The 6,007-nt window shown below is 36.1% G+C and overlaps 1 long non-coding RNA gene across 4 annotated transcripts; it reads left to right on the forward strand.

The window, feature by feature from the left end:
* Positions 1-996: 996 nt before the first annotated feature.
* On the forward strand, positions 997-4,111 carry LOC113341970. 4 transcript variants are annotated; one of them, XR_003356286.1, is made up of 6 exons: positions 997-1,246; positions 1,672-1,882; positions 2,277-2,404; positions 2,487-2,558; positions 2,670-3,314; positions 3,397-4,111. It is a non-coding gene; the product is annotated as an uncharacterized LOC113341970 (long non-coding RNA). The 4 variants fall into 4 exon arrangements; XR_003356285.1 differs by lacking the exon at positions 997-1,246 and having other exon boundaries at positions 1,266-1,882; positions 2,670-2,787; positions 3,223-3,314; XR_003356284.1 differs by lacking the exon at positions 997-1,246 and having other exon boundaries at positions 1,266-1,882.
* The last annotated feature ends 1,896 nt before the right edge of the window (positions 4,112-6,007 follow it).

The raw sequence follows: 6,007 nt of genomic DNA on the forward strand, positions 1-6,007 counted from the left end.
GATCCAACTATTTTCTCTGAAGTTGCGTATTCTGATCTTACTTGTTCTATCGTATTGAGTTTTATCTTCTCTAAGATTTACTCGAGATTTATCTACGATACGTAAGATATAAAAAGTAATCACAACAGTTCTTCGTCTCAGACTCTTGTTCGTCTCAATTGGGCTATTGTGAGGTGATTGATATTTCTAGGATGCTCTTCGGGAGTATAAGACTGGATAATCAATTGGTTCCTGTTCACCTTGATTTATCAAAAGACGGAACAAAAATCGAATAAAGAATAGACATATCTGTGGGAGACAGATTTGTTTATAAGTCTTCGACTTTGGGTCGTAGAAACTCTTAGTTGTGGGTGAGATCAGCTAAGGGAATCAAGTGCGCAAAATATGGCGTGGTTTTAGAGGCGTAAGGAACACGACTGTACCTTAATCAGTGTGAGACTTGGTTAGGGCTCAACCACATTCCAGTATGAAGTTAAATTGTAGTAGGCTAGTGTCTGTAGTGGCTTAATACAATGTGGTGTTCAAAGATGGACTAGGTCACAAGGTTTTTCTGCATTTGCGGTTTCCTCATTAACAAAATTTTTGGTGTCTGTGTTATTTCTTTTCCGCATTATATTTTTTATATAATTAAAATATCACAGGTTGTGCGTAGTTCAATCAGTTGTTGAATCCGACCTTGATTGATGGATATAACTTGATTGACACTTGGACATTGAACATTGGTGCCGTCCAAGTCATTTCTCATATTAATCAGGCTCACGGATTTCTATCTGTTCGATTTGCCGATTGTGTTGAGAAATAGAGATAAAGTTCTTTGATATCTTTCTCGATTGAGCTTGCTTTTGAGTTGGTGCTCTCGGAATTATATTGGAGTTCAGTCCATACAAATTGTCGAATGAATTATTGGGTGTGGTTGTTATACCCCGCTTTTTCAACTATCTATCTCTATTTGAGTTATCATCTGATCATAACACTACTTGAACCCATTAGGTGGAACCTTAAGGTCTTGATAGATACAACAATTATTCATTTTCTTTACAAATATTGTTCCCTGCATTCTCAATTACAACTCAATTACATTATTGATTTGCTAAATTATTCTCTTGAAACAGCTACAATCTTTGTGCTTCGAACTTGTTCGTCTATACTACACTTTTTCCCTTTGATACTCTGAAAAGAGTGATCTATTATACGGCACATAACTTACCTAACAACCAAATAAAGTACTCAAATTTATTAAAGATAGGTATGAGAGAATCTACCAAGGAAAATTATCCTATGCTTTTATGCATTATCCCTCATCCTCATTTGTATAGCATTTTCATTTTATTGTCGAGTTATCTTATGTTGGGTATTTTATAAGGTTATTATTGATTGATTTTCTTACGTCTGATTACCTTTTGACTTTTCATGCCTTAATATTTGAGTGTCTCAAGTTTAGCTTCAGATCAGATTTGTTGAAAGATGATGTTTCACGTTTATCTTCTGATCAGATTTGTTTCACCTTGAACAATTACTGCACTTAGAAAATAATGGTTCTTGCGTCTACCGTGTCTCTCTATCTAATATTTGTTATTCCCTTTTACTTTGTAATGTATTTCTCATTTGAAGATGGGAAACATTAGTATTATTAGTTCACCGTGTTTGCTAAGTTCTTCCCTCTTTTTGCAGCCAACTAGATAACAACCAATTTAAGGGAAGTCGATGAATAAACTCTTGGTTGTATTGAAGCTTTGTTCTTGAATAAGCACGATTCTGCCATCAGCGCATCTTCAACTAGCTGAAATTTTGTTGCAGAGTTCTTCATTTAATGATATTATGCTTCTAATACATGCACATTGTTTTCATTCAGTTTTTGAAGGAATAACCGTTAGAGTTGCAGGTATTCTACTAATCCATCAACTATAATTGATATTGATCCTATGTTAGGTGGAGACTTTACTGTACTGTATAACTAAGCTATATTTTGTTGTATCGTAAGAGTTTGTTAGTTGCTTGATCTTATGCCTCTGCGAACAACAATGATAATCCTTATATCAGCGAATATAAGACAACAAATGAGAATTTATTTCATCAAGACGAGGCCATGATATAACCAAATGGCAATCAGGTGGTTTTCCCCTATGAAATAAGATTTACTGGGGCTTAAGAATTTTCTGTTTTTTGGTCATCATCTTTCTGTGTTCATTGGCTAAGTAGGTATTGTCGTGTGCACTGCGTCAGGTGGTGTTATACAAGTGAATGCGTCACTCTTACTCCTTGCTATGTGAATTTAGGTGGTTGGACTTTTGCGAGGTTTCAAACCCCTTTAATACGATAAGGCACAGTTGGTGCGTTAGGTGGTGTCATACAAGTGAATGCATCACTCTTACTCCTTACTCCGACTAGAGTCACAAGGGTTAAGGTATGCTTCTCTTTACTGTTTATGTATCTGTAAATTCTGTAAATATGTGGTTTTGGTCTCTGAGCTATGTTTTGATTCCAAGGTAAATAGGCCAGAGAAACGCTACTCTTGCAGCTAAAAATGTCTCAGAAGACTGTCCAGATCACTGTCCATGGTTTGTAATCTTTCCCATTGTATGTTTAAGCACTAGCATGTGTAGACTTTGTTTATTCAGCAGTGCCGTATAACGATCTTATTCCCATCTTTGTCTCTCTGAAATGTCTAGGAAAAACACTGGCAAAGATGCAGTATAGACAAAAGGTGATCAAGGCAAGGCTTCTAAGTCTGGAAACCGTAAAACCAATGAGGCATATGGCATGGATATGCACTTAATGGATGAAAACGTAAGAAATATCCTTCTTAACTTAGGATTTGTTGAATTATAATCGTTATGTTGTTACTGTAGTGAAAACAAGTTCACTACATGTCATAGAAAACTCAGATGCATGCAAAGTTACCAAAGGATCTCACAGGAATTTTTGAGATTCAGTTGGTCGAAGGATACATATTCCATTGCAAGGTTACTCTTATCGTCTCCGTAGGGAAATTTCAGAATTGTTGATTGTACACATGTTATGTGGTTTAACAAATTCAGTAAAGTAAAGCTGTCAGACAGCGATAAACCGGGATTTCCATAACACAAGTTCAACTTCATAGACGCATCTAGCAAAGTGGATGACACCACGTTCTATTTAAGCAAGGATTGCATTGCATTTCAGTTACCTATGCAATTTAAGATACGTGTCTCTGACATAATTATTTCGTGGAGATGCTATCAGAAAATTGAACTCCGTCTTACCATGGTAGCCTTCGATAGCCAGGACAGGGCCTGCAAAGTGCCAAAGGGTGAAATAAGAATCCAAGATGCCAAGTAAGTCAAAGCTTTAAGCCGTATGTACTAGATAATCACGATGTTGATCAGTAAATAACCACATTTATTTTTGTTGAAATAGAGGGATCAACATGAAGGTAAGTTTTGGGAGAGAATGACGCAAACCAGAAGAGGGGGGGTGACAAACGAACACAGAAATGCGCCAATATTGTTCTTATCAGTGAAACGTTCCCTTGCGATCTCTATGTATACCTTACTGCAATATGCAACCGGACAAGACATTCACCTGCTTAGCAACGATTCTGGGCTTGGTTGAGGTTAGAGAGTGGTTCCACATGGCATGCAAGAAATGCACTAAAAAAGTTGATTATGAAGATGATGAGCCTTACTGCAGCAACTGCAAAAAAGATTTTGAAGAAGAGGTACCATGGCAATTATAACTGACATGTTTGGTGCAGGAACAATCCACTGAGATGTATTAACTTCATGGAGTATACAGGGGTACAAATTAAACCTAGCCGCAAGAGATTACACATCAACTGCAGTATTTACTGTGACGGGAAAGAGGACAGAAAAGCTGATTAGATGCACTATTTATAAATACAAGTGGAGTGCACATGTGTTGCACGTCGGCAAACGCTAGTTTTTTCATGTTCACGAATCATGGCTAAGAGTGTTGCTGCCAATCTGCCACATCCCGTATCAGCCATGTCCTAACAAAATCCCTAACAATCTTGCAGCGAAAACATCAATTATAAATTTACTTATCACCAAGATATATTCAAAAATCACAATAATGAACTTGTATAGAAGAACACACAAACAGGTCCCAGAGTCCGTTCGTTTGAAACATACGAATTGTAGGAAGCTCTAGCTCATGACTTCCCGGTCAAGAAAAAAAAACTAATAGGTCATGAATCCATAACAGTTTGACATTTTAAATTTGGTAGAATGGATGAATCTGACATGAAATTATTACACAAAGAAAGTATTAAACAATGGACGCACAGGTTTAAGAGAGGCATATACGGGAGATGACTACATGACCGTACAGACCGCAGAGTCAACAACCATTCCCATATGATAGGTTATCAGTTATCCTGTAGGGAAGACATACAGAAACAGTGATCAAGAAAATGAAAATAGAACCCAAATGGAAGAACAAACCATAAAACCATGTCCCTTAAGTTGTAAGAGTGCATCACTTAGTCCAGGAATAGTTTTCAGAGCTTCCATTTTGCAAGGGCAGCGTCGTATATCTTCTAAGATGTAAGGGGGATTTGAAGCTTAGCATATACTTGTTAAAGTTGAATTCGTGCTATTAGGCGTGTATAACATATGAAAACCTTACCAATTTTTTACCTACACATGAAACTAATTAACATCCACATCACATTTCACATGTGGTCTGGAGACACTACTTGGTTGAGCCACCAGTTTGATGAACCATTTTTTAAGAGTTAATGTTTTTGTTCTCGGCAATCCTTGCTTAAAGCAGATGAATAATATAAGTACGCTGAATATAACTGCCCTAAAATTGATGGTAAGTGTGTAAACATTGTATATTCCAGTATACTATTTCGATGAAACAAAACAAAAAGAAAGAAAAAAGACATACATCATAATAGTCTACATGAAAGTATATAGGTACAAAACTAAGATTATTATCAAAGCTACTGAAAATTTGAAATGGCCATACACTCAAAACATTCCACTAAGAGTCTTAAGACTGAGTACAATCTTGCAATATCAATAACTTAAGATTTTTTCTTCTTCTTCCGCTATGTGTTATTGCTAAATTTGAAAACATTGTAACTAACAAAACCTGAATTGAAAGCATTGATTTAAACATGTTATGCCAATAAAGAAATTGGTTTTGAAAAGTGGTGGTCTAACAACCTCACCCAATATTTCGTTTAGCAATCTGTATGGACAAACTCCAATATGATTCCAAGAGAATCAATTAGACAGTAAGACTCAATCAATGGAAATATATCCAAGAGTTGTATCTCTGTTTCACAATGTAATCAACAAATCAAACAGATAGAAATCCGTGAGACTGATTATTATGTGAACAATCCTCAGAGCCAGCAAAACTACCTAGTTGTGTTGTTACTGATGGAGCCGTCTATTTGGAGAGGAAAGTACCCTAATTAGGCAAAATCTCTTACGACCGCTCGTTTTAAAGACTTCTTTGGGATTGGGAAGCTCTACGAGTACCGTTGGTGGGAAACTAGATAATTACTATTATTAGTTTTCGATTGATTTGATTGACTAACGGTTGTTGAACTTTGATTGCAGTTAGTTTGTTTATGCTTGAGAATCTTCTCTTTTGATATAAGATTCGCTCAAACTAGATCGAAGTTTCGACGAGGATCTTTAAATTGTTTGTAGATCTAAAGACGTCTTGTGATAATCCATTATTAATAGACTCCGTTATGTGTGTGATTGATCACAAGAGATTCAAGTTGATTGTGTGTAGGTGTTTATTGAAGATCTAAGAAGATTTGAAGACAAAGAAGATTGCTTGTTTGAGTTCATAATCATTGGTGTGCACAAAACTTGATCGGTTGGGATCCAACTATAATCGGTTTATCTTTTTGATAGATTGGATTGATTAGTTGAGTAGATCGACATCAATACGTTTCTTTGTGATTCAAAGTATTGATTGCATAGTCTAGACAATTACTCTGGTGATTGTTGAATAGATAGATCTAAGGACCTGACAAAGG

Source organism: Papaver somniferum, unplaced genomic scaffold, assembly GCF_003573695.1.
Source record: "Papaver somniferum cultivar HN1 unplaced genomic scaffold, ASM357369v1 unplaced-scaffold_33, whole genome shotgun sequence".
Taxonomy (NCBI): Eukaryota; Viridiplantae; Streptophyta; class Magnoliopsida; order Ranunculales; family Papaveraceae; genus Papaver; species Papaver somniferum.